Source organism: Triticum dicoccoides, chromosome 3A (assembly GCF_002162155.2).
Source record: "Triticum dicoccoides isolate Atlit2015 ecotype Zavitan chromosome 3A, WEW_v2.0, whole genome shotgun sequence".
Taxonomy (NCBI): domain Eukaryota; kingdom Viridiplantae; phylum Streptophyta; class Magnoliopsida; order Poales; family Poaceae; genus Triticum; species Triticum dicoccoides.
Genome location: NC_041384.1, coordinates 731,577,006 through 731,585,468, shown reverse-complemented (window position 1 = coordinate 731,585,468; position 8,463 = coordinate 731,577,006). Strand labels below are relative to the sequence as shown.

Genomic DNA, 8,463 nt, shown 5'->3' with positions numbered 1-8,463 from the left:
GACGGAGAACCTTGCTCGCATTTGTGGTGCAATAGAGGAGAGCAGCAGGCGGTGACGGCCGCCCATGCTAGCGTCCCTCACGGAGCGCTCGCTACAACGACCCCTGCCGTGGTATTGCTCCCCGGTGAACGGCGTGGTTCTCGCCTTGCATCCGCACAGATCGGCGACGCCCGAGGCCACGACCTTCCGCAACGTCGCAGCGATGCCCTCAAGCACGCGCGCGCGAGGACACCGGCGGCTAGGCCACTCCCTCGACCTCTTGGCACACGACACCCTCAGGAGTAGCGACGGCGACCCGAGCAGCCAACGGCCAATGCGCTGCGAAGCCCTCCCGCGTGACGGCCTCTCACTACGTGGCAGTGTCTGGCCCATCTCCAAGCGCCACGCCCACCACCCACTCATGGTGAGGCGGCGGCTCACGGCGACCGCAGTGGGGCTCGGCCGGTGATGCAGCGTGACCACAGATGAGAAGAGGGAAATAGGGGAAAGATGGCATTGATCGCGTGGGGCGGCGGCGGAGGCGGGGAGGGCGTCCATAAAAAAGAAAATGTTTGCTTGTTTAATAGTATAATATTAGTGATACGATGTGATTTATCAGACTACTATGTTTTAGTTTCGAAAGAGGCCGTCAATGGCGTGAAGCTTTTTTCCATGGATGGACGTGACATTTTTCGGAGATGGGAATTTTTTTTCTTCTGTCTATACAATCGTGAAAATCATTTTTTTGGCTCAGGATTTTATGATTCACTCTTCATCGTAATAATTCAGCCCCACTAGATGAATTACTCGGAAATGTATAGGTATAGATTTTGATTGACATTTGCAAAAAAACACCTTCTACAAATTAACCAAAGCGCTAATGTTCTAAGCTATGTTGACATGACAGTCACGTAGCCGGTTTTTTCCCTCTCAAATCGGTTTTGGCCTTATTTGATTAAATAAATGAGTTTATGCCGGTTCCTGAGTTATTGACCTAAAGCATGCAATCAGTTTGACTTAATTGACTAATAACACATTTCACTTTATATCTAATGTGTTTTTTAACACACATCCAAAATATGATACAATGAGACGTTCATTTTCGGGCAAATGTGCTTGCGGTTACATGCATCCTAAACTATAGGTGGCTTTCTCATAACGAATATATGGACATATCAAACATTCCTCACAGAGTACTGGAGCGAACTTGCAGTCATCTCGAGTCTCGGCCAGACGGTGAATGGTCTCTATTGTTTTTGTCATTGGACAATAACACCATATCGCCCTTCCTGTGCTAAGCAACAACCTCTTGTTCGTAGGATCGACAGTCAACGACGCAGTTTCTTCTGGAGAATACTCGTTTGAAAACTCCCCGAGCTCTACTCGACACCCAATATACCATACGTCGCCTTCCAACATCCAGATGTCCATTGCGTTCGCACTCCTATCCGAGCACACGACGCAAATAGTACCATGAAGCTCGACGATGGACGTGATCTGATTGTAGATGCATCGGGGTCCTGGAACCACCTCAAACTCTTCCGTGCTAATGTCCAATGCCAACATTTCACACTCTAGAGAAGACTTTGTCCCAAGATTTGGATCAATCAACCAGTAGAGCTTGCCATCAACAAAGACATGCTGCATTTCGGCCACTGGCCTAGGCGGAGCTGATTGGCCTCCATGTTTCTGTGTCGGTGAGATGGAAAAAACACCCCAATGGATAATTCCGAGTCCCCATGTTCCTCTCATGGTACACAAGACGTACTCGTACATGCTTATTCATACTTGAATCGTACCCTAGTCCGATCCTTCCAGCAGCACAAGTGGAGTCCGCATCGGGATCTAGATCCATCTGCTTGAAATAACCCATGGTAGGATTGCATATGAAATCAAATGAAAAGCCCAGCATGGTGCAACTACCAACAACGAGACCATGGCATGCCTTAGAGCACACCACTTTCATGCTGCCACAAATCATGAATGCCCCAAGTTCCATCTGCCGAAGCTCTCTCTGACCTAGAGGCGTGAAAAGTGCGTCGACAGCCGAGATTAACTTGATTTGGGGTGTCTTTAGGCCCATGTTTGCGTGGATAGTGTGTAGCTTTATTAACTGATCGCTCTTAATTAGTGCACACTAGTCTTTGCATACACGCCTCAAAGGAACAACAGACCACGTTGGCAACCACTTGAAAACGTTGGACCAAGCCCTGTTAGACAACGAAGAGAAGATGATTTCCTCACTTGGACGGCCTACGGGCACAAGACAGTCCTCCAACAAACCAACGGTATGGGAGCTGGAATTGATCCCAATGAAGGTATCCATGAGAGAATCGCCTATCGGTGGTGAGAGTAGGGTCTCCAGTGCGCAATCACCATTAAGCTCGATGTCTACCGTGAACACAGTGAGAGTGCAAGTGGCAAACATAACCTTCTTGTGTCCATCAGCACCGCGGTAGATTTCAAGCGAAGAGATCCAGTCTAAGTGCAACAGAGCTTCTGGCCAAGCCTGTCGGCAGATGCAGCAGAGCTGCTCCCATTGCCCAGCACCATGACCATGATGATATGGCGGTATTAGCCGCCAGATGTAAAAACTAGCAGTGTCGTCACCGCTAGTAGCATCATTTCAATAATGAAGGCACAAGCATCCATCCAACACTGCCAGCTCGAACACAACATTGCGTAGACCCGATGGGGGCATCAACAAATTGAAAGTGATGATGCAGCTGCAGTGGCCACCACGATCCTGCTGCTGGGCAAAGTGAAGGCTTCCACTGAAGAACACAGCGGCCGCCATGGATGCACGGTGCACGAGGGGGCACGCTGAGCGGCGGGCCTCCAGTGCACGCCTGCTTGGCTCCCTCCAATCGAGTAGACCTCACAGGCAGTGACCGCAGCTCTGCGGCCTCTTTCGTTGAGGTAGAAGAGCCGTACCACCTTGTGTTCCTTGGCGTCTGGATCGTAACCCAGGCCGTAGGAGACGCAGTTTACGTATGTGCCCGGTAGGCTGTAGTTGTACCGCCAGCACATCCTGCTCGGTATTTTGGTGTCCGGAAGACACCAGAGTGTGCCGGTGCTCGGGTTGCACACGTAGTGACCATGATAGGGCCAGCGGTGGAGCAGGACAAGACCGTGGCAAGGCTTTGGGATGAGCACCCGGAGAGCATGGTCGCTGACTCGCTGTCCAGCTGCGGAAGAAGAGAGAGCGCCATCGCGCCGGTCTGCCGTTGCATTACTGGCAGACCATCCTCGTCGTGCCACCGCCACCACCACGCGTGGAGGCAGCGCTGCGCGGTCGTGAAGAAGAGTCAGGGTGGACGACACGAGCGGGCTTGGCCCGCTCGGTCCTAGCCCACCCAAAAACATAGCTGGTCCGGTCTGCGAAATATGGACCGAAAAATATTCGGTCCGGTCCGGTTAAAGCCCGGTCCACTCGGTTGGACCGAAGAAGACCGAGAGAAATTAGGATATTCCATAATCACGGCGCTATCCCACCACAATTTGTCGCTACATCTATGGAAATAACTGCCTACAGGATTCTTGAACCGATTCTCCCCTGATTTTGGATGGTCGTTCCGTAAAAGGTAGTTATCCTATTCCTATCACGGTCGAGTCAATCCCACGACTAACTCCACGCTGCTCTTTCCTTTTTATTCGTGACTAACAAGAGAAACATGTTCGATCCGAGAATTACAGTGCCATCCCACAATTAACTCCACATCCAACTTGACCCACTCATCACGGCGTAGGTGTAGACGGGTATTCGTGGGCTCATGCACGTAATAGATTGCTTGCATGCAACCAAGAAAGATGCTAAGTAATAAACATGCGCAGGTTATGATACATCACTTTCCACGGCACGTCCTCTACCCCTCGTCCCGGCTCTCGCGCACGTCTTCCACCTTGCCACAGCACCACCCTCTCCCTCGCGCCTCTCTCTCCCCTGCGCGGCCGCGCCTCCCCTCTCTCCGTCGCATCCTATCCCTCATGCCTTACGCCGCCGCTCCCTCGGGTGGCCACTTCCCCTCTTCCCCGCGCGTCCGCGCCGCTTCCTCTCTCCCCCGTGCCTCTTCCTCACGCAGCCGCGCATCAGGTGCGTCTTCTCCTGCTCCGGCCACCGTGATTCTTCTACGACCACCTCTCCGACATCCTGAGCCCACATGGCAGTGACTCAACATCGCCGGGACCGTGGGGACCGTCGGTCCGCACCGAGCTTCACGTCCGCCGGTCCGGTCCCTGAAATCAGGACCGCCGCACTGCTCGGTCCGGTCCGGACCGGATCGCCGGCGGCCGGTCCAAACGACAGCTCGGACCGGGACCGGACCGGCCCGGACCGTGCCCACCCATAAAGAAGAGATTGGGCGGCGTGCCTGCCGACCGCTGCTGCTGGTGGTGGTGGTTCGCTTGCTGGTGGTGGAGGTCGACGAAGGAGGCCGATGAGAGTGAGGCGGCCCACGAGCGCGACAGGCACCGGAAGCGGCCAACTGACTTGACTGGCAGCCGGGCAAAGATCTTGCCGAGCATCTCCTCCGGTAGTAACGGCGATGGTGGAGCGTGCTGCTGCTGCTTCTTGCTCCGCTTTGTCTCTGAGGATGCCGGCTGCGAAGGCCCCATGTTCGCCGGGCGTTTCATGTCGATCTCGTCAAAAACAAAATTGCCGAGGGCTCCAATCGTACCCTTCTATATAATTCTTCGCAAGATCTGATTCTTATTACAAGCTGCCATGGCTTGCTTATATAGACGTACATTTAGATCTCCACGGCAAACTTGCCATACTAATTAATTAGGACACGGAGCAAACTATATCCGACATAGACTAGGACACCAGTTTCTGTATATAGGACTCTAATTTTCCATGGACCCTGACAAGTGCCATATATGTGACATGAATACATGGCAACTCGAAACATTTTTTATGGCAAGTTTAGTGACATAAGGATGGCAATTTTAGTTTTCAAGCATGGCAACTTTTTTGAGGATGGTAAGTTTTAGTTTGTTTTTTCTTTTCGGGTGGCAACTTTAGTTTAAAAACGAAAAAGTCTGAGAAAAACCTCATATCATAGTCGAAGTCTGAAATGAATCCTAAACTTCATATCCCTGAAATTAGCACCCCCTGTTATCTAATCCCAGCTTGTCCCGGCCCTTTTTGGCTGAGAAGGCGTTTGTCTCCACCTGGATTTCACACGTGACAGAAATTAGTGGAAAACTGAATAGTCTTGCAGTGGGAAAGCTTACAAATTTAGTGGGATAGACGGGATAGACCGAGACTTGCCGTGGTGGCCGTTCAGGTTCAATCTTTACTAGGCGCCTCCTAAGTGCGGTGCCAGATTGACAAGCGACCCTTCCATCCCATTTTTCTCTAATTGCTGACAAACATGCATATATAAGCAAGGACTTGCAATAGAATTTACAGCTAATAACAAAACAACCCTGCTTTGAACAAACAACAATATCTTAGACATTGATCCCCTTGGGTGGCGGATTATTCCCAACCAGATTAACCACTATATCCTACGGATAACAACAGAAAATTGTAAAACCAATCTGGATAGAACCAATTGTACACTTGAGGGGCTAGCAGGTTGAAGCTCGGCTAGCAGTGGAAGTTTACGATGACGGAGCAATTGTCTTTTGTCCTCCTGTTCACCGGCTGAAGCTCTGCTAACAATGGACAAAGTATATAAAGCTGTCATTTCTTGTAGCATTTCAGTTTGCCTTATTTCCTTAGCGATGCCAATCAGCCTATGTATATGTGCATGACCAACTAAAAAAGCCCATTCATAGCTGACCTAGCAGCTAATTTAAGAACCATTTAATGTTTGCAGAAAGGAAGACTATGTATATAGGTATATCATGTTTAATGGGAAAACATATGAGATCCTCAACCACTGAATGCACTATTAGTCACGATGATTGAACCTTTTGTTCTATCGGCCTTACTGCAGCATGACAATGACAATAAAAGAATAAGACTATAAGGTGGCTGGAAATGAAAGACTAACTACAAAGTAGTACCAACTTGCACTCATTTAAACTTATTTGAGCTTTGGTTTCAGAAACTGCAACAAGAACATATTGGTAAAAAAAACGCAATGTAAAGAACCCAACAAGTTAACTGGTTAATACATCAGCTGACCAAAGTTTTGTACACTACCCCTTTTTGTAACACAAATAAAAATAAGAAAGTAGCTGGAGGTATGTATCTGGCTCGTAAGAACCTCTCAAGCACATCTTATGTTCATGAACTAATAGTACCATACCTATTTAGTATGTCAAAGAAATCAACTCCATGAATCATATCACCCAATTGGATTAACCTGTCGACGAATTGGAGAAAAGCAACACACAAACATTCAAAATGAGATCAGATTCTCACATACATTTGAAGTGGACTACAAGAACCTGAAGTACCATGAGCATCTATTTTACCATAGATTTTTAGTTCATAGAAGTATATATTTACCTCTAGCCTCATTTGAATACACACTGTACAGTCTTGCAACCGATCTTATATAGTCGGCACACCCATGGATCAGCACAGCAGGCTGCTTAGGCTCCATTGGTAAGCTTATGCTTTTAGAGTTTAGCATTGCAGCAACATCTGTCATGGTGGGCCAGTCTGCTGGATCTTCCTGAGCACAAGGCATTGCCACATGAGAGCATTTTCTTATCTCAGCGACTCTATATCCATTCGCTAACAATGGATCCACAAGCTCATGCAACCTTTGCTCCTTCCACATATGCCAGTCCTGAAATAGTTGTTCAACATGAGATAACTGCAGCGCTAGAGAAGGATAATAATCTGCCAACAAAAGTAAACATCTCGTGAATGTGAACCATAAGAAATCTTTCTTCAAATTTATGTTTACTTGTCTCACTTCTCGTACAAGATCACCAACAATATCCCCTCGCTTGTCGAGTATGGTGTTCTTTCGGCCACTAATAATCACCAGAACCAAAACGCCAAAGTTGAACACATCTGTCTTCATCGAGTAAACTCCTCAAGATGCATACTTCGGAGCTTTGTAACCACTAAAAAGTGAAATAAAATATATCAAAGCGGTAAGATTAGAACAACTGAAGACAAAATGGTTGTGATGATTGATATATTACGTAGCTGATACCTGGTTCCAATGACCCTACTCGTGCTCTCCTCTGCTACATCTGAACGCAGTGCTCTAGATGATCCAAAATCAGCAATCTTTGGGATCATGTTACAATCCAAGAGGACATTATGTGGTTTCAAGTCTCTATGGATAAGCCAGAACCTGGAGTGCTTATGCAGGTAAACAATTCCCTCTGTTAACCCTGTAATTATCTTGCCGCCTAGACCAGTTTAACAATGGCCCTTTTGTTCTGTCTGCAAAATGTTCAGAGAATGATTATCTCTTTGGAGTTTGTTAGATAAACAAGCCAACCAAAGCATACGTACGCCCCTGCCTAGTACTGGGTGACTGCATATCTGCATAAATGGTCTGGTTGATTTGCTACATAAAATTTTCCCTCCAATTCAGCTTGTAGAGGGGCTGAAATCCTATTATTTAGCTCAATATCAAGCTTGCCAAATGTACAGCCCGGTTAACCTGTGATTTACTGAATACAACTTGGTCTCACAAAGGTATATCATTATTAGGGCTCTGTATAAGCTTGCGTGCCTGACTGGATTTTATTTCCTATTAATGAGGCACTTGGAAGAGAAGAAATCAGTCTGTACTAAATTGAAGGAGTCTGAGAAAATAGCAATGCAAAATGATCAAGAGAAAACTGCTTTGGAGATATGCAATAAGGTATTCCAGTTCCACCATTCTTCAGAATATGCCAATTCTAAAAGGTGTTTTGCTTATGAACATTGACTGCGGCAACTGATTTCAGACTTCCTTCCTTGGAATTTGATAAAAGAAAATAACCATTCTATTAATACCCATCGCTCTCAAGGTTGACCTCACAAAGGTCAGGCGACAACAATATTCTCATTCTCTGATGGAGGAAACGGGTTATACATTAGCACAAGGTCCACCGAATTTTAAAAGTACTCCTTCCCATGGTTTTGGGTACCGCCCGAGAAAAACGGTTACCGGGCGGTTACCGAGCTTCTCGTTGCCCCACGAAAAACGCGTATCCCGAGCAAAAAATTTCGAAATTTTTGAATTTTTACGTTCAGCGTTTACTACAATAGTATTGCAACTCTAGAATATCACCAAACGCAGCTGTGGCGCGGTGGTACAGTTCTACTACCGTCCTCGCGAGGGCGCTGGTTCGATTCCCACCTTTTGCACAACTTTTTTGGTTTATTTTTCAAAATATGTACATGAAAAAAGAGGACGGGAGAGGAATCGACCTCGCGACCTCTTTACTTAGCGCGTACAAGACATTCCACTGGGGTGCTACCAACTCGAACACAATATTGGTTCAACTTTTATCTATATCGAACTTAAAACAATTTGAATTCGAAATTCAATTATAAATTTCGTCCGAAAGATGTTC

The 8,463-nt window shown here is 47.3% G+C and overlaps 1 long non-coding RNA gene across 1 annotated transcript in view; it reads right to left on the bottom strand.

The window, feature by feature from the left end:
* Positions 1–6,458: 6,458 nt before the first annotated feature.
* Positions 6,459–8,463, bottom strand: part of LOC119273547 — a 2,760-nt gene continuing 755 nt past the window's right edge. The window contains exons 2-4 of the long non-coding RNA XR_005134900.1: positions 7,104–7,339; positions 6,849–7,011; positions 6,459–6,728 (exon numbers count right to left, since the gene is read on the bottom strand). This is a non-coding gene — a long non-coding RNA (uncharacterized LOC119273547). The remainder of the gene's footprint in view (positions 6,729–6,848; positions 7,012–7,103; positions 7,340–8,463) is intronic.